Raw genomic sequence first — 16,193 nt, 5'->3', positions numbered from 1 at the left:
GGCACAGAAAACAGCCGCAAAATGCAGGCATCACTGCCACAGAGCACACTTGCTTCAGCGGCAAGATTTAGTCCTGCTGTATGCACAGGGCTTTGACCATGCAAACTATATGCTATGGCCTCTTAAACTCTTTCTAACATACTCTAGCACATACGTATAAATTTTACATATAGTAATCAATTATACTCTCACCTACTAGGTATTCCCAAAATCAAAGTGAATTTAGAAGAAATAAAAACTAAGTTGATCTTTCATGATGCTATCAAAGCAAACATGAGGCCATAGGTATTGTCATGATAGCCAAGGCTTAATGTTAGGGCTGCCTGCAGATGACCAGGCTGCTGACAAGACCCTGCCTGAAAGACAGAGTGTGAGAAATTGTTGGACGTGGCGTAAGAAAATTCATGGTTGTGACAGCTCACAACCTGAGAAGTTGACAAAAGTTACAGACAGCAGCAGGAGGGGTTGCTGACTTTCGCAGATGGTTGTGCGGTTCTTACATGAGAAACAGTCAAAGTTCACAGACAATCAAAGAGGGGAGCATTGGAGAGCATTAGGAGGTTGTCCTGCATGGCCAATAGTACCTAGGTCACCATTTCAGTGATACCATAAGGCCACACTTACCTGCGTAATTGCATCAGAAATATCAGATATGGGTATGGATTTAGTAAAACTAGCAGCAACGGGGGGAAAATAATAATGGACAGGTTATCTGGGAGAAGAATGGGACAAAGATAGGGAAATACAAAGGTGATAAAAAGGAGAGTGAAGAAATAGGAATAAACTTCATAAGGTGTGCAAATGTCGCTGTAATCAGGGCTGTGGCAGCCCTGCGCTCCCATCACTGCCGGCTAAATGAGGACAATAAATCAAACCTGTTGTTCTGACACTATCACGGGGGCTGAACCCATTTCCGCAGTCAGGAGGACCACGAGCAAGGCAAGAGAGCATGCTTTCCCCTGCAAGCACGTGGGGAGGACCCTCAGGGGGCTGATCCAGCATCCTGTTGTCACGTTTTTCCATGACAGGTACAGTCCTCACAGCATCAACATCTTCCCAGCCATTTCCCAATACAATGCTGTATTCTATCGACATTTTATGTTAAACATCTGCTAACTGTTACACTGTAGGAGGAAGACTAGGATCGCTGTAGTTAGTTTTCAAGCTGTTACTCTGATATTAAAAAAAAGTTAAAATTAGGTTTTCCATAGTAGGTTGATTTGACAATCAGTATTTTTTTCTTTAGTTTATGATGGGATCATAGTCTATAGCACACACAATACTCAATGCACAGCAGATCAACTTAGCGATTTAGTTTCATGATCATTTATTGGGTTATACAGTATACAACCTGCATTATATGCTAGTTAATCAAGCATCTGCTCTATTAAACAAGATCTAAACTAAGATTTCAAATTTTTTGGAAAGTGACTGTTTTTAAGACTACATACTGTAATTTACTTTCAAGTTACTTTTTAATTTACTGTGTAACCATGGTTACTTCTATCTTTAAAAAGTTATTCATATATTTATTTAATGGACAATACATATGATCTGGATCCCACAGTTTGCATATGTTTTCCCTGGGTAAGGATCCATAGATATGAACAATCTTCTGACTCATTTTGTCAAAGATGCAAGAAATTACTTTGTTTTCTGTTGCAGACACTCTCAGGATGACCCTTTCATTCTGGACTTAACCTGTCTGGATTACACACCCGTTAAATTAAATGAATTGTCAAAGCTGAAGCTGACAAGTCTGTACAAAAAGCTATTCATCAGGAGATTTGTAATGTAACTGTTAAGCTAACAATGAGAACTTGAAGTAGCAATATTAAGGTCTGTAAAAGTAGTACCAATTAGCACTGTAATTTTTCTAATGTCATACTGTTGCAGCTCCTAATAGTGTCATTCATTTAACATGTTAGATAGGACATGGGCTTAACCTGAAAGCTTTATGGCAAATATCATGAGCTTTGAAATAGTTCAGAACATAATTTTTACAGTTAGTATTTTTGAAGATTAGCTAATCCTTCTATAAATTGCATGTCCATATGTAGGATCTTACTTAAGTATATGGACAGAAATCTCCCACAGCTGAATTATCCTTCAACATCCAACCATAATAGAGGCAATTCCCACACAGCTCTCTAGTAATTCTAGCAACACTCATTTCTTCTCCTCCCTACTGCCTCCCTCCAGAACCGTTTCAGTTTGTCCAAAGATGTCTTCAATACCACTTTTTGGTTTTTTGAAACTTGGAAGCTACAAGCAGACGGAAGAGGGAACTCATACCTATGTTGTTGCTCTTGACTTCTTTGCATTTCAGATATCAGAAGTATCTTATCTGCTTCTTCCTAATTTTGTTGCCAGTCTCATCTGAAGACTGTTCCTCAGTCCTCCAGGCGTTAGTCTGAAGCCCTCAGTCCTCCAGCTGTACAGCCTGTTGGCAGTCAGCACCAATATCTTTATGAATTGGTCACTGCAAGATTTCCAAGGCCATGGGCAAGGCGACATTCTCATCACACAGACATACGTGGTACCTGGGAATTGCCACTCTAAACATCTATATTGTCAGCTTCAGTACTCCTTTCACACCTTTTTGTCCTTCAGGAGATTCAAAACAATAGATACCAAATATTACAATATGATTCTAGCTAACAAAAGACAAGGTCATATTGTTGAGTGTAAAATCTTATCCCTATTGAAAACTCACTCCTATGACACCTTGGAGGTCTTTGAAAACTTACTTGAGAGGAACTGAAACACACAAGAGTATGATCTGGAGTCCTGACCACGGTCTGTCTATACCTGTACAAGGAAATGATGCTCGTGATACAAGTTACTAAGGAATTGCTTCCTTTGGGCTGCAGTTGCAAGGTAGCTTCAAATTCCCCAGAGGAAAGTCAGCACAAGTATCAATGGCCCTGTCTTAAGGCACTTCAAGGATGATACACTGTGTGACAGGACACAGTGAGGAAGGACAGGAAAATATTTAAGATTTAATCAGGTCACCTTTTTCTTCCTGATGTTAGTTCATTAATCTCTGCATCTCTTCAAAGCTGTCACAACAGGATTTGTCTTCTCAATTGTTCATTGGTTTAAAGAACAAAGAGAGATATATAAACCACTATTTTCTTCTCTTCCCCCCCTAGTTTGTCTGGAATATTCATAGGTTTTGCTAGATCAGGCATCAAGGTGTCCTATAATCACTAAACATAAGTAAAATAAAGTCATCCAAGTAAACTTCAGCCTCCACATGGTATTAAGTTCCTTTGGTAAGCTCAAGTTAAACCATTCAAAAATAAAATGCATTAGTCCACTAAACAAAAAATGAAAAATTTTGTTTCCTGAAATAATGTTCTGAGCATTTCATTAACATTTTTCAGACTTTTTTCATTCTGAGAAAGAGAGAAAATATTTGATTTCTTGTAAGGGTAAAAAGTATATCTTGCTTGTTTCATGCAGTATTCGTGCAAACTCCCAAACCAAATACCACAAAACTCCTTTTCTCTGTTGGGTTCATAGCAGACTTCAAGATAAGCTAATGGTATGATTTTGCAAAAATATTAATAGAACAAGTTTTCAAAAATCAGCAACAAAAGCAAACTTCCTCTTCTATTCATATTACAGGAAAACTCTGTACCTACACAATTTACAATTGCTATAATTTTTTTGCCTTTAAAATACTATTTGATATACTTTCAAGTCTTGGCCTTAGTGATCTAAAAAGTGAAACACAAAAATTACTTTTTATTTCAATAAATCAGTTAAAAACTTGCTGACTTTCTGCATAATTTAATATAGAATATTTACAGCTTCAAATGAATTAATCACACAGGCAAATTACAGACATCATTAGTCAATTATGCACACCACCACAGGGCGTGCAAATGCAAGACTCCAGTCATACAAGATGTCTTCAAGTGTTACTGAAAAAAACATTAAAAGCCATGGGTTAAAGTCATACTTGGCAAGAATATATGAAATTCTTTTAAGTTGATAGGATACTACTCCAGCAGAATGAGATCAAAATTTACCCAGTTACCTCTAAGCCTTTTTAATAATTTCATTCCTTACAGATGTGATCCGTGTGTAGAACGCAAACAGAATTAGCTCCTCAGCTACAGACTGTTGGAGAGGTTTGGGCAACAGTTACTCCTACTATTCAAAATTGGAGGAGTTTTAAAACAGTGATATGGGTTTTGGTCTGTGGCAACAGTGTCGTTACATTGAAGCCAAAGCACAGAATCCACCTTAAAGAGATTAAGTTCAGTTCTGCATTTAATCAAATTCATAGCTTCTAATAGATTTTTACCATCTTGCTCTTTCCTTTTTGTCCTCCCTTCTTCAGACAAGCTTACTTTTTTCCTGTTATTTATAATATCAGCTTTTTTCCCCCAGTTATATTGCTAAATCTTAAAAGATAAAATAGTGAAGTTAGAAGCTATCTGACCAGTTCAGATTTTGTATGAGATATGACCATAAAAATTGATTACACTGTGCGCCATTGCTCTAGCACCTAGAAAAACAATTCCTTTGGTCAGCCTTCTGTGTGCACAGAGTCTCTTTTTCAGCATTTCAGAGTGACCAGACAGAGTTTCACGTTGTACAGAAACTTGCCACGAAAATATAGCACGGTGACTGCTGAATTTGAAAGTGATACTACAAAGGCAACAGAAGTTCAGTTTTTCCTCTCATTTCACGCATGAGTCAATAAACCACTTAACATTAAAAATTAGTCAGCCTAACTATGTTGTAAAGAAAGACGTTAAATATCACTGCAGCAATAACTGTTAAAAATGAACTTGTTAAAGTTCACAGGAACTAGAAATTAAAGATTGATAGCAGTGCTAGTTCTGAGAGCCTGCACACATCCACCAGCATAGAGCATAGCTTAAAACAGGTTATGTGTAAATGAAACCAGCGTAAGAAATGTGACAATTATTTTATGAGGCGTTTTCACATTCTGTATCCAAACTGAGGTAAATCTGCTAAAAAGACAAGCAGAATGAGGGGGAGATGTCTTAGTTTTGTACAATGTTGTACTACTATAGGATTTGAGGAAAACAACAAACATACCCGATTCATACAAATTCTCTGAGATTAAACATGTTTTCGGCACACTTGAAAGCACACAGCTAAGAAACAGCTTTTTGTGACATTCATTTAGAGTGGTGGAATTCACTGTGAAGCTGAAAGTCCCTTTATTACAATGAGCATAGGCCGACTGACAAGAAAGCTCAACCAGCTCATGCTCGAACTATAGCTCGGTTGTTAAATAGATCTTACTCTGCTGACTTTTCTTAAGCACAAATATTAGTAGAAGGAAATAAAGGGAATAAGTTCATTGGTTGGAGAAGTAGGAAAAAGACAAATTACTACAGATCATAAACTCACTTGGAAAAGGTCCCATCAGGCACAAGACAGCCTACTTTTTTGCAACTGCAAAGGACAAGAAAACTAATTTCAAAATCCAGAAGTGCAAATATTTACAGGTAACACGCCTTAATATTCCCGTTGAAGTCTGTCATATTAAAAAAAACCCATTAAGTAGTGCCAATCTTTCATGTTAAATTCAAATGAATCTGACTACAAACATCAATCTGTCCAATATCTAGGGTCCTATACTGAAAGTTGAAGTGTTCGGGAATTTTAAGATCGGCTTTAGCAATGAAGACCTTGAAAATCTCACTTAAACTTCAGATTTAATTTTTGAGATCAGTATTTAATTTAAATATTGACCAGGAGATGGCAGCAGTACCCACTGAATTTATTTACATGACTATGAAAGTGCAGTATATTAAATTCAAAACAAATATGGAGCATATGCAAATTTTTAATATGAAATCATAAATCCTGCAGATGCTCTTAAAGTATAATTCCTCATCAGGGACTGTATTATATGCATATTTCTATTTTCCTTGCATCGTGATCATTTGCTTCTGGGTCACCTTCAGAAATGAATTAAAAATTGATATATTTTCATATGCCATGGCATATTCTTTGCAAGTCAGAAACCAATGATGTATTCCCTTATTTATAGACTCAGTAATAATACAGAGTGATCTGTGGGTAGTGGTGGATAAAACTTCTGAAGTGTGATTTACAGCTCTAAGGAAACGTCCACGAGCCAAGGATACAGATAGGACATGGGTCCCAGTAACAAGGGTGTTACTAGTCCAAAGGAACTGGAACAGGAATGGGGGATAGCGGGGCGGCTTTAGTACTGGTAATAGGGAGGAGAGATATGGAAAGAGAAAGAGGGAGGAGACCGAAAAAGAGAACAAAGATATCTCTGCAAGCTCCCCAAAAGACAAAAGCTCACGCAAACCCCCCAAAGCTGTTTCAAACCATGACCAGCGTGCAAACATGCGTGAGCAAGAAATATAAAAAGAATTAGGAAGAGCACAATGAATTTTAAGGTGCAGTTCATTAATGAATACTGCTATAGGGGACAACAGTATCAGAACCAAGAGGACGCTTAAGGCTTTTCTACATGTTAATGATGATACACTTTCACCTGCTTTCACAGGCTTTTTCATTGTACCAGTGCAATCTTGTCAGCTACTCTGTATTCAATAATGCAGGAGTTCTTTTACAGTAGCAACATTCATGTTAATCATAAATCTGAATCAGTTCTAACTGACATTTTATACTATAAGCAAAATAAATATTATCCTCATTTAATAGTCAATGAAACTTCACCTCAGAGTGCCTCCAAGTTTCTCAGAGCAGAAGCAAAATGAGTCTCCAATTAGCTCCTATATCTTTTCTACCAAAAAAACATTGATATCTAGCAGAAAATGAGTTAGAAAACTGTCATAACAAAAGTACTTTTCCAGAGTCCACTCAGAGCAGCTAGACAGATCTCTGAACTTGAGGGTAGCCACAAATACAACATGTGACCCCAACAGAGGCCATACAGGATTAAGATTAAAGATGATCATTTTTCCAGAGGAAAATTAAATAAAAGTTAAATTTACCTTCTTCACAACAGGCAAAGCATGCCTTGCAGTGTTAGTCATCACTGCTGTAAGTGATGCAAAGCAAACTCATCAGTACTTGAAAAATTCAACTCTGGCATCTCCTAGAACGCAGACCAAAAATCTGCTTGCAGAGTTCTGGAGAGCTGTGCTCAGCGCTCCAGTGCTTCAACAACCAAATGAAGAGCAGGAGCTACAGCTGACACCAGGCCCTGGCACAGGCCAGGTTCCTTCCTGGCCAGGCATTTTTTCCCTCCCCTCAGCAGTCTGTTACCACAGCTGCCAGATCTACGGGTCTGTAAGGTGGACTGTACTGCGTAGCAAAACAGACCAAGGCAAATAGCATGGACACATAAATACAAGGAGCCACAGTGGTGCCGGAAATTTCTGCTTTTCGGGTCAGTGCAGGTACCGACTAGCAGTATTTTAAGCCTGACAAATAATAATACCAAAAAGCACGCCGTGAGTGTGGGGCTCTTGCTATTCTGCCCTCTGTCCAGCTTGAGGGGCTGCCCATCCTGAGCATACAGAACAGGAGTATGTACAAAGAGACCCCACACACAGAAGTGGGGGGACATGCAAATTTCATCTACGCTCTAGCTCTCCATTCATCTACATCTAATTATTCCACAAATGTTGGCCAGCAGACTCAAATGTGATTTTATTTCCTACCTATGTAGAAAGATTAGCAGTGCAGTCCAGTTGGACCAGAAGTACAACTGCAGCATTTTCACAGTAGAAATACAAACCAAACACTGGCAGCATTTAATGCACCCGCAGAAGCAGTATTATAACTGACCAAAGGCTTTTTCCGTCTCCTACCTAGACAGATAATGCTGACTTCCCTCTAACACTGCCTATTAGAAGGTTGACAGTTCGTGGACAAATGTAAAGCTGTCCAGCAAGAAAAATGTATCTTTCAACAATGGTGCAGATCTCCAAAACCCAAAGGCAGCACCCAGCTAACAGAACGAGGATGGTTTCCCAGTGATTTCCAATAGGAAACACTGCTTTTGTTCACCTTAGCGTCTGGACTCTGCTTATTCTGTACAAGATTGCTCAAAACATGCTTTTGATACCAGCCTCTTAGCAAGACAGATTTCCTTCCATAGTTTTCACAACCACTTTTCTTGGCTGGAATAGCTTGTAATAATTACTTTGCTGTTTCAATACATCCAACTTATATGTTACAGAAAAAAAACAAACCCACCTAAGAACTTTCTTTGTTACATGTTTGATTTTGGAGAACATCAGACTGGAGGGTTTCTGTGTGTTACTTGCAGAAACAAAAATAAAAAGCCAAATTACCAGAAAAATCAGTGTGGAATGTTTCAGCTCCTTGCTTTCTGGCTTTGGCTTAAGAATCTTTTTGGCTCCTTAATTTAGGAAACTACTAACAGCATGCATATAATTGAGAACATGGAAAGCAACCTTTAACAACTAAATGATCTCATATTCTTCAAAATATAGTTAGCAAGAGTTAGACGTGTCTGACAGTCGTTAAAAGGTTTAGCCATACTTGCAGATGGCACTCCATGAATAATTATGTCTTCAGGATGACAAATCAACGGTCATCTGCATTTGATAAGCATGCTAGACCTCCAGATACTGCAGAATAAAAAAAAAATTCCACATCTTACTGTCAGGAATTTTTTAAAACTATTTATTTATTTTTAAACCTGAGGATGCCTAATCTGCCGTATCTCATGAGGCTGAAAGCTAGTCACATCACTTCTTTACTAGTTAAATGAAGCAAACAAATGAAAAGCATGTTATAACACAGGACAGAAAACCATCAAAGCCTCATCCTTGTCAGAATGTTAAGACCTCTTTTTCTCTGGCCTCAACAGGAGCCTTTTCATTATTCTGGCAGAAATTGAAGCCAGAAGAGGAGACAGCTGGCTGACACACAGTCCCAGATAACAGTAGGGTCATGCTGCTCTGGCAGATAGAAGCATTCCGAAAACAGAGCAGAATTTACAAACACCCACCACTTCTTCATGTGAAAGCATGTGCCGGTCCATCGGTAAAGCAATGTACGTATCTGTGCTTGTCAGATCTGTGTCTCTTTGCCTGGTCCCCTCCTTGCAACACAAATCATGCAACTAAGAAATCCTATGGGACATTCACCAGGTAGAAATATCAGACACATTCTTTCAAGACTAATCAGCTGTAGTGTATTTGGGACAATCCATAAAACCTGCTCAGAACTCTAGGTAGTGGAAGGAGAAGCAACCTTCCAGACAGCTGCTGCTGTGCAACAGGTATCAGCTGCAAGAGAAGTTCAAGGTCTCAGTTACACACAATGAATCAGAGGGGCTTCTTGGTACCTGCTTGCTCGTGAGATCTATCAGTGGGCTAGTTTTCCCATAATGCCGAAGTTGAACAAAGCTATGCTTTTCTTTTTTCACCCAGCTCCCTGCCCCCACGTATCTTTTCATAATACTGTAATTTAGAATTACCTTCTACACCAGTGTTGTGAAGAAACAAGAATTCTGAGAATTTTTGCACTGTCAGTTTCTTGCCAGAAACAGAACTTAAAGTAAAGCTAATCTTCCATAAAGTATTTCACAATGTTCTCAGAGGATTATAATTACATGATTTCTGACACCTACTGTTATTTGGCTTCTCAGATTTAGGTCAACATTTTTCATTTATAACTCTTTACTGAAATAATAAAAAAATATCTTCTACTAAAATAATTTGACAGTTTATCATTATACAACTTAAAAAAAACAAGTGACTACTCTGACAGACCTAAAAAAGGCTTTAGTAAGTATCACTGCTGTCAAGAAGAGGCTAAAAAACTCAAGCAGTTCACTGTTGTTCTTGGCGTCCAGTTCTCATATCAATGCAGTTCAATTAAGGTTGATGTTGCAGTTCTACGTCCCTGGCAACCGACGGGAAAAAAATGTCAGTGTTTATAAATCATACACCGTTTACATTTTTAAACTTAAATTTTCTGTTCACATGCCTCCTATTACATATTTGATAGCAGAACTTCAGGAGATCAGCCTACCATTCATATTAAGTCATCTGTAGGAGGATCTTCCAGCCAACATAGGAAGAATAGTTTTACAACTCACTGCCTCTAATTTTAAGTCTATAAAAGAAATTTTAAATACCTTCAATTTAACTCACTTTCACTGAAAATTATTTCTGTTCCCTCAAGGAGCTAATATTTTCTGTCCTTGTGTGGAACAGATGCTTGCTCTATTTGTTCTCCTGAGGGATTAAAATATCATATTAACATATTCTGAATCTTGACCACTTAATAATAAGAACAATCTTACTACATTCTGAATCACAGAATGGTAGGGGTTGGAAGGGACCTCTGTGGGTCATCTAGTCCAACGCCCCTGCCGAAGCAGGGTCACCTATAGCAAGCTGCACAGGACCTTGTCCAGGCGCGTCTTGAACACCTCCAGAGAAGGAGACTCCACAACCTCCCCAGGAAGCCTATTCCAGTGCTCCGTCACCCTCAGAGGGAAGAAGTTCTTCCTCATGTTCAGACAGAACTTCCTATGCTTCGGTTTGTGCCCATTGCCCCTTGTCCTGCCGCTGGGCACCACTGAAAAGAGTTTGGCCCCAAAATATTAGTATTTAGGGCTGAGGCACAGGAAATACTGAGATTTTATTTTTTAGTTTGTATTTTTCAAACCTAATACTAAACTCTTGTGGTGGGTTGATGCTGGTTGGATGTTGGGTGCCTAAGGCTGGTCTATGACTCCCCTCTTGAACTGGGCAGCAGAGAAAATGTAACAAAAGGCTCACAGGTCATGACGAAGACAGGGAGAGAGAACTCACCAATTACCAGCACAGGCAAAAACAGACACAGCTTGGGGAAATTAGTTTAATAAAAATAGAATAAAACCAAATCTTAAAAATACCTTACCCCCACCCCTCCCTTCTTCCCAGGCTTAACTTTACTTCCAAGTTCTCTCCCTCCTCCCTTCAAGCAGCACAGGGGGACGGGGAACAAGGGTTGCAGTCAGTTCATCACACACTGTCTCTGCTGCTCCTTCCTCCTCAGGGGGAGGACTACTCACACTCCTTCCCCTGCTCCAGCATGGGGACCCTCCCACAGGAGACAGTCCTCCATAAACTGGTCCAACACGAGTCCTTCCCACAGGCTGCAGCTCTTCACAAACTGCCCCAGTGTGGGCCCTTCCCACAGGATGCAGTCCTTCAGGAACAAGCTGCTCCAGCATGTGTCCCACATGGGGTCACAAGCCCTGCCAGCAAACCTGCTCCGGCATGGGCTCCGCTCTCCACGGTTCTGCAGGTCCTGGCAGGAGCCTGCTCCAGCACGGGCTTCCCACAGGGTCACAGCCTCCTTCAGGCATCCACCTGCTCTGGCATGAGGTCTTCCATGTGCTGCAGGTGGATATCTGCTGCACCATGGACCTCCATGGGCTGCAGGGGGACAGCCTGCCTCACCATGGTCTTCTCCACAGGCTGTAAGGGAATCTCTGTTCTGGCACCTGGAGCACCTCCTCCCCCTCCTTCTGCACTGACCTTGGTGTCTTCAGAGTTGTTCCTCTCACATCATCTCACTCCTCTGTCCCAGCTGCAATTACCATTACGCAGGGTTTTTCCCCCCCTTTTAAATACACTATCACAGAGACGCTACCACCATTGCTGACGGGCTTGGCCTTGGCCAGCGGCAGGTCCATCTTGGAGCCGTCTGGCTCTGTCAGACATGGGGGAAGCTTCTCGCAACTTCTCACCAAAGCCACCCCTGTAGCACCCCCCCCAAAATCTTGCCACACAAACCCAATAAAACTCTTCCAAAATAGTTTTTATCTCTAATGTCCTTGGCCTGGAATTTGTTTCAAAAGGCCTATGTGAGAACATTCTACTGGCTGAAGTGTGGGTTTGGGGATTTTTTGGTGCCTCTGCAAACCTTTGTAGCAATACTCAAGCTAACAGTAAAGGTAGTTTCTTTTCATCAGAAGTACAGCAGTTGATAATGAAAGTATTAACCATAATTTTTTTTGTCTGTGAAACAGGAGAAATTATTATAGCACATTTCTAATACAAGTTTCCTCTCTAGTATATAAACTACTTCCTATGTTAATATTCATATATTCAAACATCTATTCCTGGTCATTTAAAAGTATTAGAATCACACAAACAGATGATTTAACTTAAAAATTGTCTTAAAACAATGTTTTTCTCTCCTGCCATCATTATTCTCCCGACAATGAACAAGGCCTGTGTGAATCTTCAGCAGCTTTTTCTTCTGTCACCCTGCTGTAAAAAGTCAAAGACCAGATGGAGTAACTGAAATGGAAAAAATAATTCCACCAAAACCTCAACAAGAAATCAATAACTAGTTGTTTTCTTTTCTTAAGTAAAATGGCAAGCATCTGATTTATTCAAATGCGACAGGTAAGCGGTATGGGAAGAGGGGTGTGTGTGTAGTGAAACACATCGAGATCGTTCTTTGCTGGGAGGCAGCTGCAGTAATAACCAAGTGACTCTGCCTCCTGCTAAAAATGCTATTTCCATTCCTGCTTTTCAAAAGCATCCTTTTACAGAAAATCTACACATCATTCAGCTTTACTGAATGCTGAAATGAAAAATAGATGCCCACTGTCATGCAGCTATATTGATTATGACTGAAAATGTGATCGTTTTGCATTAACTTGCCCCACAGCGCTGGAGTTCCATCAAAGCATCAGAAGGAAATTAATGCTTTCATATAGCGCCTAAGAAAAATATGAGATGCTGTTCACTTTGCCCTCTAGACAAAGAGGTATATGCCAGTAGCTGAGAGGTAATAGCTTTCAGAAGAGAACATGAACTCTAGACTTTTATTAAAATCATTATTTAATGTGCAAAACATAATGAAGCCACTCCTTGGCATTTAAAACAGCAATTTGTAGTCATTACATCTTAGATCATAAGGCTTATTTTGTAAAAAGCCAGTCTTTCTCAAATTAAAAATTCATCATCAACTCCCACAGATTATGTAGTCCTTTAAATGATGCCATTTCATACAGATTTATTCCAGCTAAACAAAGAGCCAGTAAAGTGGTACATATAAAATATCTATTTCATTGCTTTCTCTGTAGAAAGACCTTTCTACTCCTCAGACTCTTCAAAACCTCACACAAGGGTTGACTAATCTATTGCTATTTTAGTAATTTCATCTTCCAGGGACATTTTAGATCTTAATTTTCCATGCTCCTCACCCCCATTGTAGAGTGAATTGCAAAAAAATAACCTTAAACAGAGGTTTCTTTCTTCTCTGTTCATACTTAGAATGACAGCCCACAAAAGGAATGAATTACAGTAAGAAGATATCAACAGGCCTATGTGGATCCCTCTAATTGACTAGCATTTAATCCATTATGAATATTAGATTTATTTTTGATGGGAAAATAGGCAATGAAAACCTGTTCCTCTCCAGCAAGAATCCTGTTAAGAACTTGCATAGCAAAGTGATGAAGCCCTACATAACTGACATTTGTTATCCTACTTTATATTAAAAAGTTATGCCCAATTCTTTTTAAGCACAAAGTGATTTTTACTAAATGAAGTTGCACAACATCATAGCACATGTAGATTCTAATGTTTTATCTAATAAATATTTTGGAAGATCACTATGGCCTGGACAAGAAGTTGCAAGACAGGACATTCATTCTCTCACTAGTGAGAGATTTTACTCAATAACTTGGAGAAATGTAAGAGATTTACATGTGTATCAGCAACAGAAGAAAAACGCACTGCATATTTTATCTCTTCCCTCCTTCAAGACTTCTTTTAATTACCATTTAAGCTATAGCAGTGTCAAGAAGTTGGGATCCCGTTTGAAAAGAACATTGAAAGAGTCAGTTCCTCCCCCAGATTATTTTAACATATAGACTTGAATCGACACATTACGCCACCTGTAATTTAATTTTTTGTATGTTGAATAGGCATGCTGATTTCAATCCCACTCCTCTTTTCAGCAGAAACAGTACGTTTAAATTAATGTGTTTCAGAGTACCTCCTCTACTGTCTCCCAAATGTCTATGTTCAAAACATTTCCTGCACAGAGCATTCCTCTTACAATGGCAATGCAACTTTTTCTATAGCCTTCTGTGATCTCTACACCTACCAGATAAGATTTTAATTAGGGGCTAGCAAGGGGCTAACAATATTTTATCAAGGGACTACAACATTACATTTGTTACCATGCTTTCCATCTAACTAAATGGCTTGCTCTTCAGCTATATCTGCCAACTCTCTCCAACACTTATCTCCAAATGCCCTTGGTATATAAACTTTCTCTTAACCCTACAAAAGATGTTTACTCACAAGCTTTGCAGAATCCTACAATGTTTCATGAAACCTCACCTGGAGCCCAGATCTACATGCAAAGCAAACAGACCTCACACTCACCAAACTGCTGCTTGCCAGAGATTTATGCAAAATTGTGGAACTCAAATTGGAAAATAGTTTTTAAGTAAAGAGAGAAGATTGTGGGAATCTTGAATGGGACTGCAATATAGGCACAGCCTATATGTGAAAAAAATAAGCAAAACAAGCTTCAAAACAAAAGCAGGCTGTTGTACTTTTCACAACAACCTCCATTTCGGGAAGATGAAAACAAAAGATGGCCATCCTGACAAGGAGTTGGCTGAAACGATAATAAAATGAGGTGCTTTGCTCTGGTCTCTGATAAGTTCCTATAACCAAATTATACCAATGACCACCCAAAACTACCATCTAAAAATCAATTTGGTATACATAATTAAATATACCACTTTAAGCAAAAATGAATGTTAAGAAATATAATCAGTGTTGCCAACTGAAAAGGTACGATCTCGTAGTTACTGCACACTACTGCAATTTGAACAGTTTCACCATGAAGTTCACACAACCATGCACAATCTCAGAACTGCTTCTATACAGGCATTACTGACTTTTAGGTCCCTACATTATTAGTTTGTTACAAAGCAAACAGGAATATAACAATTTCTATCCAAGAAACAGAGTATAGAGAAATTATGAAAATATCCTATACCTTGATGCTTCAAGAAATGGTGTCAATAGGTAGAGGCTGCTTAAAACCTTCAAGTCTAAATAGTTTCCCTCCCAAAATTATTACTGATTATTCTGACCTAGTGGAAGCTTTATGTTCACATTTCAAAATTTACCTGCAGAGCTGAAAAAATATAATGAATGTTGACGCACTATTTGTAGGATAAAAAAGCAAGCTATCTCACCTGGAAGAACCTGCTGTCTAGCAGTGGGAATAGGCAAGCTTGAATCACTATCGGAACAGTTTTGCATGCCAATTACCACTCCACCACAACATTACCAAGCAAATATTCAAAGTACCCTTTCTCACTACCTCTCTCTAACGTAGTGCTGAATCTTACAAGATAAACATCTATTTAAGGCTTTTACATACTCTTTGTCACAGGCACCTGCTTCTCTTACCTCTAGCTACAGGATCCCAGACTGAGGAAAGGCAGACAGACAGATGTACAAGGTCATTGCTCATTTTTTAAAAGAAACTTTATATGTAACCCAGACAGCACACAGATGATGTTCTACTTTCACAGTGCATACAACTTCTAAGGTATTAGTGCTATGCACTTTCTTTAATTTTTAAATTCAAGCAAAATATTCAAAATGAGGTTCTCTTCACTGTATAAAGATCTATTGTGGGATTTCTAGGTGCATGAGCATGAAAAGCATTAAAGGAGTTCAGCTGTCTCAAAGGAAAAATAATATTATTTTTAAAATCAGAAAAAACTGTTATTCACTAAAAGTAAACTCTTTGAACTGGACAGGCAGGTCTTTATGTTTTTTTCAGTATATTCTTTCTTCTACATTGTGCTCACCTTTTGTCCCATAGCCCAGCAAATATTTGAAATTATTATGTATTCAAGAATGGTGTATTTGCTGAAAGACAGACAAATACTTCTTTAGCTTGAAACTCAATTTGTGGTTGAATGATTAATGCCATCTAGGTCTTGCAATTACATAAGTTTGGATGTCACCCAGGGGGTTCAGGTTGTCATGCCAGTAGAAGTACACTTATTTCTCCTCTGTTCAGTGCACAACAGGGCAGAGTTTCGCTGGATGGAGTACAGGCTCCCTCTATAGTTACAGTCTGGCAACTAACATTACTAGGTACGACTGCGATGGCTTTAATTTAAATTCTTGTTTCTTTAAGGTAAGATACAAAAGTAGCCATTCCTGCAT

The 16,193-nt window shown here is 38.9% G+C and overlaps 1 protein-coding gene across 14 annotated transcripts in view; it reads right to left on the bottom strand.

Moving 5' to 3' along the window:
• ROBO2 (roundabout guidance receptor 2) overlaps window positions 1–16,193 on the bottom strand; it is a 1,133,103-nt gene that overhangs the window by 1,043,388 nt on the left and 73,522 nt on the right. The gene's annotated exons all lie outside the window — the stretch shown is intronic.

This window comes from Opisthocomus hoazin, chromosome 1 (assembly GCF_030867145.1).
Source record: "Opisthocomus hoazin isolate bOpiHoa1 chromosome 1, bOpiHoa1.hap1, whole genome shotgun sequence".
In the NCBI taxonomy this organism is placed as follows: Eukaryota; Metazoa; Chordata; class Aves; order Opisthocomiformes; family Opisthocomidae; genus Opisthocomus; species Opisthocomus hoazin.
The sequence above is the reverse complement of the archived record's forward strand: the minus strand, read 5'-3'. Positions and strand labels throughout refer to the sequence as shown.